Source organism: Panthera pardus, unplaced genomic scaffold (assembly GCF_024362965.1).
Source record: "Panthera pardus isolate Hobbes unplaced genomic scaffold, ASM2436296v1 HiC_scaffold_6, whole genome shotgun sequence".
Classification (NCBI taxonomy): Eukaryota; Metazoa; Chordata; class Mammalia; order Carnivora; family Felidae; genus Panthera; species Panthera pardus.
In genome coordinates, this window is record NW_026526991.1 from 76,141,251 (window position 1) to 76,151,384 (window position 10,134).

The window sequence follows — 10,134 nt, forward strand, 5'->3', positions numbered from 1 at the left end:
CGGACTGTATTTGGTGGAGACAATAGGGTCAAGAAAAGTTTTATTTTTTTTAAGATGGAGAAATAATATCATGCTTGTATACTGTTAGGAATAGTGATATAAACAAGGAAAACATAATAACACAAGAGAGGGAAGCAGAATCTCTGGAGCAATTTCTTTCTGTGAGAAGAGCTGAGGTCCAATGCAGCCATGAAAGGATTGGCTTAAATCAGGTGCACAGGCAGTTCAAGTATCAATTGCTGCCAGAGCTTTTAGCTGCTGGTGTTGGTAGGTTGGTCAATGTGATGCAAGGATCTAAGGAAGTTTTCCTGTGAATACTTCAGGGCTCTCTTGGAGAAGGAAGCAAGGGTGTCCGCTGAAAGGGTGGGGACATATACTCAAAGTCTGAGAGAGGAAGAGGAAAGAAAATCTTATAGGAGAGCAGAGGGAAAGCAGCCCAGGGAAATGTACTATGATTGCAGAGCAGAATTAAGGGTCTACTTTCAGGTTCATGGCCCTGAATTTGAGGTAGGAGTGGTCAATGTAGTCACACGTTTTTTTCCAGTCATGTTAAGTTTCAGGGATATAGGCAAAAATTTTTGGTGGAATAGGAATAATTGAGAGAATGAGCTGGAAAGATAGAAGATAGTGATACAAGAAAAGAGTGCATGGAACTGTGTAGTTATTTGTCTCCTATAAGGAAAGAAAATCTTACCACTGTAAGTCACAACAAATACTTACTAAAAATATAGTAAATAGATTGATTTAAAGTCATTTATTCACATTTTTGCAGGGCTGTTACTGAGAATCTCTATGAGTGAACAAAATGGACCAAGCCCCTACCTTAATGGAGCTTAATTTGAGGGTAGGAAAGATGTATTAATCAATAATTCTAATTAAGACAAGCAACTCTTATATACTGTGTAGCAAGAAGACCTAGCCTAGTCTATTAGAGAACTTGTGGTTGATGGAAACTTCACCGGAAGAAGGGATACTTCAGTGGTGACATGAAGAATGGACAGTTGTGAGTGTGATGGAAAACAGAGAAAACTGCCTATGCCAAGATCCTTAATACATTAGAAGAAATGAAAGATGCTGATTATGGGTGGAACACATACTGGCAGAGTGAGGAGCAGTACAAGGAGACACTAGGTAGGAGCCAGCCCATGCAGTAGTATGACTACTATTCATCTGAACTTTCTAATAGTGGAATGGTTGCCCATAGATAGTAAAGTTTCGGGTTTACGTTTCTTTTTAATATTGAAAGAATAAATTGGAGGTGTGCAAGAGTGAAATAAAGATAAAGAACACTGAAGGCAGGGCATTTCTGATGGAGTAGGAGGATTCAAAAATATTTTTCCACACACTGAACTTGAGGCGACTGAAATGTCTAAATGTCTATGTCAAGTAATCCCAATCATTTGCTGAGGGTAAGAAGGAAGCAAGGTCTTTAAGGATAGAGAGGAAAATTCTGAAAGAGTTACTGAACAGCAAGAGAAAGCTACATGAGTTAATGTTGATGCTGAAGGGCTGAAGCATCAAAATAAAACAATTATGCCACAAAATACCTTGAGGGCATTATGCTAAGTGAAATAAATCAGACAGAGAAAGACAAATACTGTATGATCTCACTTATATGTAGGATGTAAAAACAATGAACTCACAGAACAGATAGTAGATTGGTGGTTGCCAGGGGCAGAGGGCTGGGGAAGATGGGGAGATGTAGGTCAAAATGTACAAATTTCCAGTGATAAGATGACTAATTTCCAGGGATCTAATGTGCAGCATGGTGACTAGAGTTAATAGTACTATACTGTATACTTGAAATTTGCTATAAGAGTAGAGCTTTAGGGGTGCCTGGGTGGCTCAGTCAGTTAAGTGTCCAACTATTGATTTCGGCTCAGGTCATAATCTCACAGTTCGTGAGTTTGAGCCCCACATCAGGCTCCATGTTGACAATGCGGAGCCTGCTTAGGATTCTTTCTCTCCGCTTCTCTCTCCCCCTCCCTGGTGCAAGCTCATACTCTCTCTCTCTCAAAATAAATAAATAAAATTAATAAACTAAAAAAGAGTAGAGCTTCAGTGTTCTCAACATAACAACAAAATGATAATTAAGTGAGGTAAATGATGTGTTAACTAACCTTATTGTGATAACCATTTTGCAATATATACATATATCAAATCATCACATTGTACACCTTAAATTTACACAATGTTGTATGTCATTTATATCTTAATTAAGCAGGAAATAACCTCAGTTAAGCCAAAGGTTATATAAACTGACAAGGGTATAAGAGGTTGTGGCCTTAGAGTGGGATGTCTGAATTGGTGACTGTAAGTGGGGCAGTTTGGGGTAGCCAGAGGTACAGGATGCACACATAGAATCTCAGAAGGTTGGGAAAACATCATATCAGGCAGGTGGACAAGGTATTAATAGTCAGATGGTCTGACCCAGAGATGAGTGGGGTGTGAGCACATGAACAACTGCTGCTTGAGAAATGCTGCAGGAGGAAGTTAGGTTAAGGCAAACATGTGAAAGACACTGAGATATCTAAGAGTTTGCACATCATGGATCAGGAATGGCAAATGGTGCAGTTAGAAGGCATAGAGGAATCTAAAGAGATGAGAGACCAGATCAATGGAGAGGGACCTCAGAAGCATTAGGAGAATTTGAACTTGGGAGTAGTGGGATGATCAGAGTGTCTGAGGGCAGCAGGAATGCCAAACAGCAGATTTCACTTCAGCAGTCCCCGGAGAATGCTGGATGCTCTGTTTCCCAGGGCTGCTGAAATCTGGAAAAGATGCCCCTTGTCTTGTGATGGGGTGGAGAGCAAGCTCTCTTGATCTCTTTGGGTAACAGCTCCTAGAGAATGTTTCTTTTACTAAATTGCATTATTCAATAGCTCAAATTTATTTTAATTTTCTGAAAAAGTTAACAGTTTTCCCAAAAAGAAGAAAGATTAATAGCTTTTAGGTTGGGAGTATGAGTCACTCAGTCCCCAAGGACCACCCCCATGCCCTGTGGGCTGATCTAGAAAGCAAGCTCTCTAATGTAAAGTATGTATTCTCATCTTCTGCTGTTTGATGGCACCTGGCTTTGGATGAAGTGGTCTGTATTTCTACCATAAATGGAGACTCTGCAGCTGAGGTATCACAGTCTTCAATTAGCTGATTCTCTTATTCTAAGTTGTTTTTGACAAAAGTCAACTTACGCAACCCATTTTGGCTAAATGAATCATTCGCGTACTCTTATAAATTGCATCTATATCATGAAAGCAATGACTAAAGCACTTCAAAATCTCTTTACATAATGTGATTTGTTCTCTCTGGGTAAGAAAAGTTTTATGAGTTCAGGCTGCTCACTAACTGCCATGTGTGTGGAGGGTGCCCTACATAGGCTCTATGCCGAGCTACTCAAGGGAAGCAGCACCAAAAGAAAGTTTCAATCAAATGTTTATCATTTAGGCTGCTATCTTGAATCTCTGCCTCATTAGTACCTTAGTGAGTAGTTAAGGACAATTTAGGAATAAAAAAGAGGTTTGCTTTAAGCTGTCTTGTTTTAAATCAAAAGTAACAGAGATAAATGATACTTCTCTATCATTGTTTCTGATTCCCTAGACTTCAACTCTTCTCAAATAGCAAGTATTCCCTTCATTGAGAGAAAGACTGAGAGCAAGAGCCCACCAAAAGGTACCACGTCTAAAATTTCAAATGACCATGAATCTTCCTTTGCTCTCTGAATTTGGTAGTCCCATTTCTGTTCTTAGGAAAGCTATTAATTTAGGGATTCCTTTTTTTCTTATTTTTTTAACATTTATTTATTTTTGAGGGACAGAGCATGAGCAGGGGAGGGGCAGAGAGGGAGGGAGACACAGAATCCGAAGCAGGCTCCAGGCTCCGAGTTGTCAGCACAGAGCCTGACGCGGGGCTCGAACTCACAAATCACAAGAACATGACCTAGGCCAAAGTTGGATGCTTAACTGACTGACCCACCCAGGTGCCCCTATTATTAATAATTCTAAAAGACATTGAGTGTTTACTCAGAACCATTTATCAGTAACTGGTTATGTTCTTGGTAGGTACAATTACAACTCTAATTTTTTTTTTATGTTTATTTTTGAGAGAGAGACACAGAGCATAAGCTGAAAAGGGGCAGAGAGAGAGGGAGACAACAGAATCCAAAGCAGACTCCAGGCTCTGAGCTGTCAGCACAGAGCCCAACGTGGGGCTCAAACCCACGAACCATGAGATCATGACCTGAGCTGAAGTCTGGTGCTTAACCAACTGAGCCAGCCAGGTGCCCCACAGCTCTACTTTACTGACAAATGAAGAAACAGAGTCATGGAAACTTTCAATAGCCTCCCCTGAACCACACAATTTGTAAGTAATAGGGCCAGGTTTTTATTCAAGAAGCTTAACTCAAAGACTTTTATCTCAAAAATTGTACTCTTCCACCTTAATGAGGCTGAGAGGGGGGTAGATGGAAAGGGCAGTCAGCTACCTTTCCATCCAGAGTGTTAAGAGTTTATTCTGTCACCTCTCAATCTCTATGTTCAATACAGTGATTCTAAACCCTAGCAGATCCAATGTTTCTTTTTTAACAAAAGTTTTGTAATACTTCCTTCATGTTCTGGAATAAAATTCATAGCATGAAATGAAGAATTAACTGAATTGGCTTGGGTTGTCCAAACCCTGTTTATTCAAAAATTTGGCCCTTGACCAGCTTCTGGAAGGTAATCTCTAAGCTTTTAAAATACCTTGCCTGAAAAGAGTGCCTTTGTGTACCTGGGGTTTGGGGCCACAACAAGTAGTTTATGCTAATAAAGTAACTTATGGTCGGGGCTTTGGGCCAAAAAGTATCAATCTGATTTCAGAGGAACTAGAGACAGAGTAAGGTCAGCCATGTAGGCACTCCACAGTTACATGACTTCCCCCCTAATTAAAACCCTGACAACATGGCCTAAGTAAACTTTCCTAGTTGGCAATACTTTATACATGCTGTCACATATCGTTGCTGGGAGAATGAAGCATTGTCCACATGACTCCCCGGGAGAAGACAACAGAGAGCTTATACCTGATCACTTCCAGTGCTGCCCTATGCATACAGTTACTGTAATATAAAAGAATACATGGAAGGAAAATTATTTGCAATAAAACAATAGGTATTTAAATATGAAATTGTTTGCACATGACTATAATATGCAATGTCGGATGCTTGAACTTAGGTCTAAAACCAACTGGCAGCATGTATCTTTGGAGGCACAATTTTTCCAAATGGTTAAAAACTCTTGGTAAATTCCCAAAATATAACATTCCCTCAATAGCACTATTCCTGGAAGATTAAATATATTTCAACACTATGCAAAAAATACTGTCTGTTTGCATGTAAAACAGAGGTAAGTTTAGGTTCAGATAATTATGGGTAGATTTTCATCTACCTGGATGTTCTGTGCAGACCAATAAAAAGTCACGTAAGATGCTAGACAATTCTTTCTTTTGGAAGGCTGTCCTGAATATCACAGGACTTCCAGCCTCATTAAATGAGACAGAATGGTGACACCCAAAAACACCTCCCTGGGAGCAGTGTCAATCCTATTGAAAACAACTGATCTAATAATATTCTTTCTTTCTCCATGGTATTAGTCTCTGTGACATTTCTCAACTCATTCCTATTGGTCATTGATTCCCTGAATTCCTTCTTAAGGCCCTAGGGAGTGAGGGACTCACAGCAGTTTATATGCATATGTGCATAGAGCATAACAAGCACAGCAGGATAATATCTTTAGGTATTTACCACTGTTGTTACTTTTTATTTTTTCCTCCTTGGAGCTTCTTTCCACATCTTTCTTCTGCTTTCCACAGTCCTTCTCAGGGGAGAAATATGATAAAGGGGGGAAAAAGAGTTTCTTCCTGGCTTTTTTGTGTCAAAAGCCTCATTGGAGCATGGAGAAGACTTAGTCACACTGAGGCAGAGTTTTCCTCCACTTCAACTCTTATGAGACTAGAACAAGTTTCTACGGACTGGGTGGTGGGAAGCTGAGCCAGGATGAGAAGGCCCAACCTGAGCGAATCACAGGGACAGGAATGAAGGATTTTAAAGCAAAGGATCACTCTGAGGTAGCATTTAATTCAAGGACCTGGTGTCTGGGGGAAAGCTGACCTTGCTCAGTTCCACTGGAGGGAGTACTGCTCATCACGCATACCCAGTGGTTAAGCTTCCTACCGGTGAGGGCCTTCCCTTGGAGCACAGTCCCCTCCAATCTGAATGCCACCTAGCAGGGGGTGATGTCTACCTATGCGATAATGCTTTGGACACTTTCTGATAAATTCCAACTACCACTGACTCACTTGGATCTGTTGGCAATGTCTCAGTATGGAAGAAGGGGTAGAAATTTGATTTGTTGTAGAATTGGATTTAGGAAAAGTCACTGTAATTGTTTTCGGGTGGGGTTGCAGCTCAAGATCTTCCTGAGCTGATGTATGGCCTAATACATATCCATTATGCTAGCAGAACTGGAGCCAACTCAAGTGCGGCATCACCTCAAACTCAGATAAAAACAAAGATGTCACCTCGTTTCTCTTTATAGCAGAGAGATGGTGTGGCTATTCAAGGACAAAAGTTTGTTTGTTTCTTCGTTTGTTCATTTGGTATGAGAAGGAAAGGGGTATGAATGGGAAGAAGTACTAATTGGGTTTTTGTTTTAATTTTGTATTTATTATTTAGTTTGGCTCAGGAAGCACATCAATATTGACAGCAGATGAGTCAGCTTATTTCTATAGCTGTGGGTACTTTGTGGAGACCTCCCTGAATGTGGAAGCCTGTACAAAATTGACCACTGGTCCACTGTCTTTTAAAGGACAACAGACTGGTGGAGCGCCTGGGTGGCTCAATCGGTTCAGCCTCCGACTTTGGCTCAGGTCATGATCTCGCAGTTGGTGAGTTCAAGCCCTGCATCAGGCTCTGTGCTGACAGCTTGGAGCCTGAAGCCTGCATCAGATTCTGTGTTTCCTTCTATCTCTGCCCCCCCCCCACTTGTGCTCTGTCTCTCTCTGTCTCTCAAAAATAAATAAATGTTAAAAAAAAATTAAAGGACAACAGACTGGTTATGGGCAGAGAGTGCTGTTTGTCCCACTTGGTCCAGATTGCCCTTCACTCCCCTTCACTCTCCTTCACTCTCCCTGCCCCTCCTGTTTCCTAGTCTTCATCTTTAAGAATTTTTTTGACATTCGAAAAAAAGCACAAGATTAGAAGTCCTGCGCCACATGGAACTTGTTTTGATGTAACTTTGCCATTAGAGACCCACCCTGGACACATCAGTATGGGTGCCTCTCTGGGTCCTCAAAGACTCCATGTCAGAACACATGGGACATATGATGAGTGAGCCACTGCGGATAACCACATAAAGAGATCCTGAAACCAACCCCATAAGCATTACATTGGGCAACTGGATTACATGGGTGTAACAGAAGATTGGAATTAATATATATTGGGGTAACTTTTTACTAATAATATGTTTGAGATTTTAAAATTCTTCTAAGTCTCAGTCATACTGATCTGTCTGATGCAATGATAGTATCACATTAAGGAAAACAAACAAGGGGTGACTGGGTGGCTCGGTCAGTTAGGTGTCCAACTTTGGCTCAGGTCATGATCTTACGGTTGGTGAGTTCGAGCCCCACCCAGGCTCTGTGCTGACAGCTGGGAGCCTGGAGCCTACTTCAGATTCTGTGTCTCCCTCTCTCTCTGCCCCTCCCCCATTTGCACTCTGTCTCTCTGTCTCAAAACTAAATAAACATTAAAAAAAAAATTTTTTAAGGAAAACAAACAAGATTTTTATAGGATATATCAACAGTTGGAAGTTAGCAAGTCTGGCTGCTGGCCCAATGCTGCCTAGTGCCCCACCCCAGCTAGATGCTGATGCTGTCCAGATCTCAGATTAGTAAATTATTCTCTGGGTTGTCCAGCCCCATGACTCAGACAGGGTAGACCCAGGTAACCTGGGATTCAAAATTATGTGTGCATGTTCATGCAGAGTTTTTGGTTTGGGGGTTTTCTTTTGAGAAGAGAGGCAATTGGTCATGTTTTATATTCAAATTTTTATGTTCATCCAGCGACAGAAGCAAAAGTATACACATGTAATAGAGGAGACACCTCCAGCTGTTTCTGGGTTTTGCTCCCCAGACTGAAATTCTGAGGTGTACCTGCTGAGAATTATATAGAGAACAAAAAAGGGGTACAGCTGCCAATCTCCAGGCTATGCCCCCATCCTCTCCTCCTAACTAATGTCTGTCCCCTTTGTGCCCCTCATAGGTATTGTTTCTCATTATGGACACTGCTTCCAGTTCTACTTAGCACACTGCTTCTCTATTGGCATACTGAGTGTATTAGTCTGCTCAGGCTACCATAATAAAATACCATAATAAAATGTTTAAACAGTAAACATTTATTTTCTCATAGTTCTGGAGGCTGGAAGTCTAAGATTAAGATGCCAGCGGGGTTGGTTTCCGGTTAGGATCTCTTCCTGGTTTGAAGATGGAAGACCACTTTCTCAGGGTATCCCAACACAGCCTTTGTGCAGGCACTGAGACAGAGAAAGAGAGATTTCTGGTGTCTCTTCCTTATAAGGACACCAGTCCTCTTGGATTAGGGTCCCTTGCTATGACCTCACTTAACCTTAATTACCTCCATAAAGGCCCTATCTCCAAATACAGGTATACTGAGAATTAGGGCTTCAACATAAGAATTTTGGAGGGACTCGGTTCAGTTTATAACACTGAATATTAGGTTAAAGGAGGGAGCTGATAACCCATGTTCTATTCATTATCTAGTCCTTGTCTTTTGGCCTTATTATCTCTCGGTTTCTCTGTCTCTGTCTCTCTCTATCGCAGTATTCTCTTTGTACTTCTCCATTTCTGTTTTTCCATTTATTTCACATCTGCACTCTAACCCTGGAAAGGATCTATATCTCCTGAATTTTGGTAAAAAGAGAACAAATTCCAAGTTGCATAAAGTCTGAAATCAGTTTTCCTAACTGCCTTGAAGTTACTGAATTTTTAATATTTCCACTCAATATTAAGGATCTCCTCCTCTTTGCAGCTACTTGAAGTCTGATGCCTGTCATATGCAGATAACATCAGTAACACATGTTAATTATTGTCTGTGACATCTTTCATCAAATTATTTTGTTGTTTTTCTCCAACATAAAAATATGTTCCAGATTCCAGTAACTGAGAACAATCTTGGTCACATGTCCAACTGTATTTTATTATCTGGTTCAGAACATTTTGTCTTTCTCTTCTGAATCACAAAGTGACCTTATCAGTTAACCTCTTGTTATTAAAATAAAATCTAAATAATTTTCAGAGCAATGGCTGTCTCTAAACACATGTGGCAAAACTGAACAACACTGAACTTGTTCTAATTCACTTGGTGTAAACTACTTCAACAAGCCCATCCATCTCTGTGAACAGCTAGAAATCTGGAAATCCTGCAGTCCTAAAGAAAACACTGCACATACTACAGACACTTAGTCGAATGAAATTTGAGGTTAGACAAAAATTTAGTGCCCTGCAGCAAGATTACACATCCTTTGATGGAAACTGACCTCTTTCCTCCGCACCCATCCATGAATTTAATTCTTACACTCTGTTTAACAGCAATCAAAATTCCACACCCTTCAATTAGTATCTTCTTAAGATCCCAACATGCAGATTTTTTTTTAGCCTCTCAGCTTTCATGCTATAAAACTAGAAATTGATTAACATAACTATTGCATTTCTCCTTCTACTTCTTTCCTCATCAAAATTATAAAATTTGTAGCAACAAAAGCCATGTATTCCTTTACAGTGCATAACATAGAACTAGGCACATAACAGGATCTTAAGAAATGCTTTTCGCTTTGATTTGGTATGGTCAATTTGTAATTCAATTAAGAATACCCCTCTGATTTCTTAATTACACAAACAATCCTTGGCTTATTAAAAAATTTAAAAAAAAACATGCAGAGGAACATGATCGTATTAGCACAATCAATACACCATATAATTTATTCTTCTTTTAACTGTCTGAATCGTTGTATTTTCTATTTAGTCTTGAAAATAAAAATCCAGACAAAAATATCATCCTGTATGTATCCAAGATATTAATTTTATTAT